The following is a 9,727-nucleotide window of genomic DNA, read 5'->3' as shown; positions in this document are numbered from 1 at the left end:
CTTGGGGCTGGTGCCCTTGGCCCATACAGGCCAAGGCGCACACCCCTACAGCCCATGTGGCCCCCTGGGGCAGGTGGCCCCACCCGGTGGACCCTCGGGACCCTTCCGGTGGTCCCGGTACAATACCGGTGACCCCGAAACTTGTCCCGATGCCCGAAATAGCACTTCCTATATATAATTCTTTACCTCCGGACCATTCCGGAACTCCTCGTGACGTCCGGGATCTCATCCGGGACTCCGAACAACATTCGGGTTACTGCATATACATATCCCTACAACCCTAGCGTCACCGAACCTTAAGTGTGTAGGCCCTACGGGTTCGGGAGACATGTAGACATGACCGAGATCGCTCTCCGGTCTATAACCAACAGCGGGATCTGGATACCCATGTTGGCTCCCACATGCTCCTCGATGATCTCATCGGATGAACCACGATGTCGAGGATTCAAGCAACCCCGTATACAATTCCCTTCGTCAATCGGTATGTAGTATGTTACTTGCCCGAGATTCGATCGTCGGTATCCCAATACCTCGTTCAATATCGTTACCGGCAAGTCACTTTACTCATACCGTAATGCATGATCCCGTGACCAGACACTTGGTCACTTTGAGCTCATTATGATGATGCATTACCGAGTGGGCCCAGTGATACCTCTCCGTCATATGGAGTGACAAATCCCAGTCTTGATCTGTGTCAACCCAACAGTCACTTTCGGAGATACCCGTAGTATACCTTTATAGTCACCCAGTTACGTTGTGACGTTTGGTACACCCAAAGCACTCCTACGGTATCCGGGAGTTACACGATCTCATGGTCTAAGGAAAAGATACTTGACATTGGAAAAACTCTAGCAAACGAACTATACGATCTTGTGCTATGTTTAGGATTGGGTCTTGTCCATCACATCATTCTCCTAATGACGTGATCTCATTATCAACATCTAATGTCCATAGTCAGGAAACCATGACTATCTGTTGATCAACGAGCTAGTCAACTAGAGGCTTACTAGGGACATGTTGGTGTCTATTATTCACACATGTATTACAATTTCTGGATAACACAATTATAGCATGAATAAAGACAATTATCATGAACAAGGAAATATAATAATAATGCTTTTATTATTGCCTCTAGGGCATATTTCCAACAGTCTCCCACTTGCACTAGAGTCAATAATCTAGTTACATTGTGATGAATCGAACACCCATGGAATTCTGGTGTTGATCATGTTTTGCTCTAGGAGAGGTTTAGTCAACGGATCTGCTACATTCAGGTCCGTATGTACTTTACAAATATCTATGTCTCCATCTTGAACATTTTCACGAATGGAGTTGAAGCGACGCTTGATGTGCCTTGTCTTCTTGTGAAACCTGGGCTCCTTGGCAAGTGCAATAGCTCCAGTGTTGTCACAGAAGAGTTTGATTGGCCCCGACGCATTGGGTATGACTCCTAGGTCGGTGATGAACTCCTTCACCCAAATTGCTTCATGAGCTGCCTCCGAGGCTGCCATGTACTCCGCTTCACATGTAGATCCCGCCACGACGCTCTACTTGCAACTGCACCAGCTTACTGCCCCACCATTCAAAATATACATGTATCCGGTTTGTGACTTTGAGTCATCCAGATCTGTGTCGAAGCTAGCATCGACGTAACCCTTTACGACCAGCTCTTCGTCACCTCCATAGACGAGAAACATTTCCTTAGTCCTTTTCAGGTACTTCAGAATATTCTTGACCGCTGTCCAGTGTTCCTTGCCGGGATTACTTTGGTACCTACCTACCAAACTTACGGCAAGGTTTACATCAGGTCTGGTACACAGCATGGCATACATAATAGAACCTATGGCTGAGGCATAGGGGATGACACTCATCTCTTCTATATCTTCTGCCGTGGTCGGACATTGAGCTGAGCTCAATTTCACACCTTGCAACACAGGCAAGAACCCCTTCTTAGACTGATCCATATTGAACTTCTTCAATATCTTATCAAGGTATGTGCTTTGTGAAAGACCTATGAGGCGTCTTGATCTATCTCTGTAGATCTTGATGCCTAATATATAAGCAGCTTCTCCAAGGTCCTTCATTGAAAAACTCTTATTCAAGTAGGCCTTAATGCTGTCCAAGAGTTCTATATCATTTCCCATCAAAAGTATGTCATCTACATATAATATGAGAAATGCTACAGAGCTCCCACCCACTTTCTTGTAAACGTAGGCTTCTCCATAAGTCTGTGTAAACCCAAACGCTTTGATCATCTCATCAAAGCGAATGTTCCAACTCCAAGATGCTTGCACCAGCCCATAAATCGAGCGTTGGAGCTTGCACACCTTGTTAGCATTCTTAGGATCGACAAAACCTTCCGGCTGCATCATATACAATTCTTCCTTAAGGAAACCATTAAGGAATGCTGTTTTGACGTCCATTTGCCATATCTCATAATCATAGAATGCGGCAATTGCTAACATGATTCGGACGGACTTTAGCTTCGCTACCGGTGAGAAAGTATCATCGTAGTCAACCCCTTGAACTTGTCGATAACCCTTAGCGACAAGGCGAGCTTTATAGATGGTCACATTACCATCCGCGTCTGTCTTCTTCTTAAAGATCCATTTATTTTCTATGGCTCGCCGCTCAACGGGCAAGTCGGTCATAGTCCATACTTCGTTTTCATACATGGATCCTATCTCGGATTTCATGGCTTCTAGCCATTTGTCGGAATCCGGGCCCGCCATCGCTTCTTCATAGTTTGAAGGTTCACCATTGTCTAACAACATGATTTCCAAGACAGGGTTGCCGTACCACTCTGGTGCGGAACGTGTCCTTGTGGACCTACGAAGTTCAGTAGCAACTTGATCTGAAGTTTCATGATCATCATCATTAACTTCCTCTCTAGTCGGTGCAGGCACCTCAGGAACATTTTCTTGAGTTGCGACATTTTCCGGTTCAAGAGGTAATACTTCATCAAGTTCTACTTTCCTCCCACTTACTTCTTTCGAGAGAAACTCTTTCTCTAGAAAGGACCCATTCTTGGCAACAAAGATCTTGCCTTCGGATCTGAGGTAGAAGGTATACCCAATAGTTTCTTTAGGGTATCCTATGAAGACGCATTTTTCCGATTTGGGTTCGAGCTTTTCAGGTTGAAGTTTCTTGACATAAGCATCGCATCCCCAAACTTTTAGAAACGACAGCTTAGGTTTCTTCCCAAACCATAATTCATACCGTGTCGTCTCAATGGATTTCGACGGAGCCCTATTTAAAGTGAATGCGGCGGTCTCTAAAGCATACCCCTAAAAAGATAGCGGTAAATCGGTAAGAGACATCATAGATTGCACCATATCTAATAGAGTGCGATTACGATGTTCGGACACACCATTACGCTGAGGTGTTCCAGGCGGCGTCAGTTGTGAAACTGTTCCACATTTTCTTAAGTGTGTGCCAAACTCATGACTCAAGTATTCTCCTCCACGATCTGATCGCAGGAACTTGATTTTCCTGTCACGTTGATTCTCAACCTCACTCTGAAATTACTTGAACTTTTCAAAGGTCTCAGACTTGTGTTTCATTAAGTAGACATACCCATATCTACTCAAGTCATCAGTGAGGGTGAGAACATAACAATAGCCACCACGAGCCTCAACACTCATTGGACCGCACACATCAGTATGTATGATTTCCAATAAGTTGGTTGCTCGCTCCATTGTTCCTGAGAACGGAGTCTTGGTCATTTTACCCATGAGGCATGGTTCGCACGTGTCAAATGATTCGTAATCAAGAGACTCTAAAAGTCCATCAGCATGGAGCTTCTTCATGCGTTTGACACCTATGTGACCAAGGTGGCAGTGCCACAAGTATGTGGGACTATCATTATCAACCTTACATCTTTTGGTATTCACACTATGAATATGTGTAGCATTACGCTCGAGATTCATTAAGAATAAACCATTCACCATCGGAGCATGACCATAAAACATATCTCTCATATAAATAGAACAACCATTATTCTCGGATTTAAATGAGTAGCCATCTCGAATTAAACGAGATCCTGATACAATGTTCATGCTCAAACTTGGCACTAAATAACAATTATTGAGGTTCAAAACTAATCCCGTAGGTAAATGTAGAGGTAGCGTGCCGACGGCGATCACATCGACCTTGGAACCATTCCCGACGCGCATCGTCACCTCGTCCTTCGCCAGTCTCCGCTTATTCCGCAGCTCCTGCTTTGAGTTACAAATGTGAGCAACTGCACCGGTATCAAATACCCAGGAGCTACTACGAGTACTGGTAAGGTACACATCAATTACATGTATATCACATATACCTTTTGTTTTGCCGGCCTTCTTGTCTGCTAAGTATTTGGGGCAGTTTCGCTTCTAGTGACCACTTTCCTTGCAATAAAAGCACTCAGTCTCGGGCTTGGGTCCATTCTTTGGCTTCTTCCCGGCAGCTTGCTTGCTGGGCGCGGCAACTCCCTTGCCGTCTTTCTTGAAGGTTTTCTTACCCTTGCCTTTCTTGAACTTAGTGGTTTTATTCACCATCAACACTTGATGTTCCTTTTTGACTTCTACCTCTGCTAATTTCAGCATTGCAAATACCTCAGGAATGGTCTTTTCCATCCCCTGCATATTGAAGTTCATCACAAAGCTCTTGTAGCTCGGTAGAAGCGACTGAAGGATTCTGTCAATGACCGCGTCATCCGGGAGATTAACTCCCAGCTGAGTCAAGCGGTTATGCAACCCGGACATAGTGAGTATGTGCTCACTGACAGAACTGTTTTCCTCCATCTTACAGCTGAAGAACTTGTCGGAGACTTGATATCTCTCGACCCGGGCATGAGCTTGGAAAACCATTTTCAGCTCTTCGAACATCTCATATGCTCCGTGTCTCTCAAAACGCTTTTGGAGCCCCGGCTCTAAGCTGTAAAGCATGCCGCACTGAATGAGGGAGTAGTCATCGGTACGTGCCTGCCAAGCGTTCATAACGTCTTGTTCTGCAGGGAGAACAGGTGCGTCACCCAGCGGTGCTTGTAGGACATAATATTTCTTGGCAGCTATGAGGATGATCCTCAGGTTCCGGACCCAGTCCGTGTAGTTGCTGCCATCGTCTTTCAGCTTGGTTTTCTCTAGGAACGCGTTGAAGTTGAGGACTACGTTGGCCATTTGATCTACAAGACATATTGTAAAATTTTAGACTAAGTTCATGATAATTAAGTTCATCTAATCAAATTATTCAATGAACTCCCACTTAGATAGACATCCCTCCTGTAATCTAAGTATAACATGATCCGAGTTAACTAGGCCGTGTCCGATCATCACGTGAGACGGACTAGTCAACATCGGTGAACATCTTCATGTTGATCGTATCTTCTATACGACTCATGCTCGACCTTTTGGTCTTTTGTGTTCCGAGGCCATGTCTATACATGCTAGGCTCGTCAAGTCAACCTAAGTGTTTGCATGTGTAAATCTGTCTTACACCCGTTGTATGTGAACATTGGAATCTATCACACCCGATCATCATGTGGTGCTTCAAAACAACGAACTGTCGCAACGGTGCACAGTTAGGGGGAACACTTTCTTGAAATTATTATGAGGGATCATCTTATTTACTACCATCGTTCTAAGCAAACAAGATGCAAAAACATGATAAACATCACATGCAATCAAATAATAATAGTGACATGATATGGCCAATATCACATAGCTCCTTTGATCTCCATCTTGGGGCTTCATGATCATCTTGTCACCGGCATGACACCATGATCTCCATCATCATGATCTCCATCATCGTGTCTCCATGAAGTTGCTCGCCAACTATTACTTCTACTACTATGGCTAACACGTTTAGCAATAAAGTAAAGTAATTTACATGGCGTTTCTCAATGACACGGAGGTCATACAAAAAATAAAGACAACTCCTATGGCTCCTGCCGGTTGTCATACTCATCGACATGCAAGTCGTGATTCCTATTACAATAGCATGAACATCTCATACATCACATATATATCATTCATCATTCATCACAACTTTGGCTATATCATATCACAAAGCACTAGCTGCAAAAACAAGTTAGACGTCCTCTAATTGTTGTTGCAAGTTTTACGTGGCTGAAATAGGGTTCTAGCAAGAACATTTTCTTACTTACGTGAAATCCACAACTTGATTTGTCAACTTCTATTTACCCTTCATAAGGACCCTTTTCATCGAATCTGCTCCAACTAAAGTGGGAGAGACAGACACCCGCCAGCCACCTTATGCAACTTGTGCATGTTAGTTGGTGGAACCGGTCTCACGTAAGCGTACGTGTAAGGTTGGTCCAGGCCACTTCATCCCACAATACCGTTGAAGCAAGATAAGACTAGTAGCGGAAATAAAGTTTACAACATCAACGCCCACAACAAATTGTGTTCTACTCGTGCAAGAGAACTACGCATAGACCTAGCTCATGATGCCACTGTTGGGGAACGTTGCAGAAAACAAAAAATTTCCTACAGTTTCACCAAGATCCATCTAGGAGTTCATCTAGCAACGAGTGATTGGATTGCATCTACATACCTTTGTAGATCACGCGCGGAAGCGTTCAAAGAACAGGGATGAGGAAGTCGTACTCGATGTGATCCAAATTACCGGAGATCCTAGCGCCGAACGGACGGCACCTCCGCGTTCAACACACGTACGGTCAGCGTGACGTCTCCTCCTTCTTGATCCAGCAAGGGGGAAGGATAGGTTGAGGAAGATGGCTCCAGCAGTAGCACGACGGCGTGGTGGTGATGGAGCTGCAGTACTCCGGCAGGGCTTCGCCAAGCACTATGGAGGAGGAGGATGTGTTGGAGAGGGAGAGGGAGGCACCAAAGGCGTGGGTGAGAGGCCCTCCTTCCCCCACTATATATAGGGAGCCTAGGGGGGGCGCCGGCCCTAGGAGATGCAATCTCCTAGGGGGGCGGCGGCTAAGGAAGGAATCCCTCCTCCCCAAGGCACCTAGGAGGTGCCTTCCCCCTTTAGGACTCTTCCTTTCTTGATCTCTTGGCGCATGGGCCTCTTGGGGCTGGTGCCCTTGGCCCATACAGGCCAAGGCGCACACCCCTACAACCCATGTGGCCCCCCGAGGCAGGTGGCCCCACCCGGTGGACCCCCGGGACCCTTCCGGTGGTCCCGGTACAATACCGGTGACCCCGAAACTTGTCCCGATGCCCGAAATAGCACTTCCTATATATAATTATTTACCTCCGGACCATTCTGGAACTCCTCGTGACGTCCGGGATCTCATCCGGGACTCCGAACAACATTCGGGTTACTGCATATACATATCCCTACAACCCTAGCATCACCGAACCTTAAGTGTGTAGACCCTACGGGTTCGGGAGACATGTAGACATGACCGAGATCGCTCTCCGGTCAATAACCAACAGCGGGATCTGGATACCCATGTTGGCTCCCACATTCTCCTCGATGATCTCATCGGATGAACCACGATGTCGAGGATTCAAGCAACCCCGTATACAATTCCCTTCGTCAATCGGTATGTTACTTGCCCGAGATTCGATCGTCGGTATCTCAATACCTCGTTCAATCTCGTTACCGGCAAGTCACTTTACTCATACCGTAATGCATGATCCCGTGACCAGACACTTGGTCACTTTGAGCTCATTATGATGATGCATTACCGAGTGGGCCCAGTGATACCTCTCCGTCATATGGAGTGACAAATCCCAGTCTTGATCTGTGTCAACCCAACAGTCACTTTCGGAGATACCCGGAGTATACCTTTATAGTCACCCAGTTACGTTGCGACGTTTGGTACACCCAAAGCACTCCTACGGTATCCGGGAGTTACACGATCTCATGGTCTAAGGAAAAGATACTTGACATTGGAAAAACTCTAGCAAACGAACTATACGATCTTGTGCTATGTTTAGGATTGGGTCTTGTCCATCACATCATTCTCCTAATGACGTGATCTCGTTATCAATGACATCTAATGTCCATAGTCAGGAAACCATGACTATCTGTTGATCAACGAGCTAGTCAACTAGAGGCTTACTAGGGACATGTTGGTGTCTATTATTCACACATGTATTATGATTTCCGGATAACACAATTATAGCATGAATAAAGACAATTATCATGAACAAGGAAATATAATAATAATGCTTTTGTTATTGCCTCTAGGGCATATTTCCAACAGTTTTTAGTGTGAAGACTCATGATGTTATTCCATTGCCTGCTCCTGCTTTGTTTGATTCTTCTGCCATGGGCGGATATAGGATTATGCCTGCACAGATCATCGCCTACCGGAACGCTCAGGCTGCGGCAGAAGCGGCACAACAGGCACCCCGGCACTGGGATGAGTGGATGCCTACTCCTTAGGACCCCTACTACCCTCCAGGTTATTGATCGACTACCAAGTTAGGCCAAAAGCCTAAGCTAGGGGGAGTACGTGTTTGCACCGACTTTACATTCATGTCTATTTATTCCATTTGTCGGTGTTCACACTTTTTCATTGTATCATCCATGCATAGATTTATTTTCTTGCTTTCTTCTTGTGTGTTCGAAAAACTTTAGAAAAACCAAAAAAATTATTTGTAGTTAATTTACTTTCTATGCATTCTTAGTAGTAGTACTAAAAAGAAAATCCAAAAATATTTCCTTGTTCTTCTTTTGCTTGTTGGGAGCTTTCCCGTGTAAATAGTTTTTCTCATTTTTGCTTTTCCCTTTTATTTGCTTGTTGAAGAAAACCAAAAACTCCAAAAATATTTCAGTGTGTTTCTCTAAAATTCTTTTCTTTTATTCGAGTTGTACCAAGGAGAAGACCACGATGAAAATGTTGAGTGGCTCTCATATGAATAATTGTTGAACTAATAAAGAGCCCATTTCACCTTATCTTCTCCTGTTGAATAAAATGTTTGCAGATTCCAGCTTAGTCCATGGCACGCTTGCACTATTATTATTTTCATATCGTTCGGTTGTGCAAGTGAAAGGCAATAATGACGACATTTGATGAAGTGGTCGTGGCAAAGAGAAACTGGTATGAACTTGACTTGTCTTGTCTGTGTAAATATGTTTAACCTAGTGTCCATGATTCAGCCCGTTATGATTAAACATGTTTGCAATGATAATTAGATATTATAGTTTCTCATGCCATGCATAAGTAGCTGTGAGTTAACAATGATTTATGCATGGTATGGTATCCTCCTCTGAATGTTCAAGTGGCTTGACTTGGTACATGTTCATGCATGTAGTTGAATCAAAACCAACATAGCCTCTATAATGTTTATGTTCATGGTGTTCATATCCTACTCGCGCTAGTGTCCTATGTTACTTACGCATAATGCATGGTTATGATTGTTGTTGCTCTCTAGCTGGCCGCTTCTCACCCTTCTCCATCGCCAATTCCATGATGCTCCCCACAGGGAGTGAGTAATTCCTTTGTAGGCTCGCTGGTCGGTGAGGAGTTGGATGAGATTCATCATGTAATCGAGTTAGTTTTGTTAGGGCCTGATCCCTAGTATCCACTATGTTCTTATATTGATGTTGCTATGACTTTGCTATGCTTAATGCTTGACACTTTGGGCCCAGGTGCCATGATTTTAGATCTGAACCATTTATGAATTCATCATTATATCCATGTTCGAGATCCGATCTTTCAACTTATAGTCACCTACTACATGTTATGATCCGGCAACCCCGGAGTGACAACAACCGGGCCCACTCCCGGTGATGACCATAG

Source organism: Triticum dicoccoides, chromosome 2A (assembly GCF_002162155.2).
Source record: "Triticum dicoccoides isolate Atlit2015 ecotype Zavitan chromosome 2A, WEW_v2.0, whole genome shotgun sequence".
NCBI classification, from domain to species: domain Eukaryota; kingdom Viridiplantae; phylum Streptophyta; class Magnoliopsida; order Poales; family Poaceae; genus Triticum; species Triticum dicoccoides.
The sequence above is the reverse complement of the archived record's forward strand: the minus strand, read 5'-3'. Positions refer to the sequence as shown.